We start from the raw sequence: 601 nt of genomic DNA on the forward strand, positions 1-601 counted from the left end.
ACCACTGCTATGGTACGTACTTGTTTCCTCTAGAATCATTGAATGTAGAGAATTTGTCATGAAACACAGTAACAATCGATTACGCCACCATCACTACTTCCTTCCCCCTTTTTACGCCATTCATATTTATTTTTCGCTTTCAATTTAACATCACTGTATCATTACTGCAGTGTTGCACCAGTTCTTCGACTGTTGGCCACGTTGGGAAAATGGCAAGAGTTATTTTATGCCTCACAACCTCATCAATGTGAGGTTTAAAAATTACATACCGCACATTATTTATTTTTTTTATCCTTACGACGAGTTCCCATGCACCGCTGTATCACTTCAGAGAATCACAAATACCTCACAAATCACATTCTCTCTAGCATAATCCGTCATTAGTATAAGAGACATGATAATTACACACCCTTCAAACTATCAAATCATTCCTATAAATTAATTTCTTATTTCTCGTCTTTTGCCTTACTAGTAGCCATATTAATTATTGTTAATAGACTAATAGCTTAGCTTATAGTGATTATGAAGGAAGAAACAAAAACGATAATTTGTTTGCTAGTTTACTTATATTACTTTTAAAAATATTACAACGCTCCATCCT

This window comes from Trypanosoma equiperdum (assembly GCF_001457755.1).
Source record: "Trypanosoma equiperdum strain OVI genome assembly, contig: ctg_120, whole genome shotgun sequence".
In the NCBI taxonomy this organism is placed as follows: Eukaryota; Euglenozoa; class Kinetoplastea; order Trypanosomatida; family Trypanosomatidae; genus Trypanosoma; species Trypanosoma equiperdum.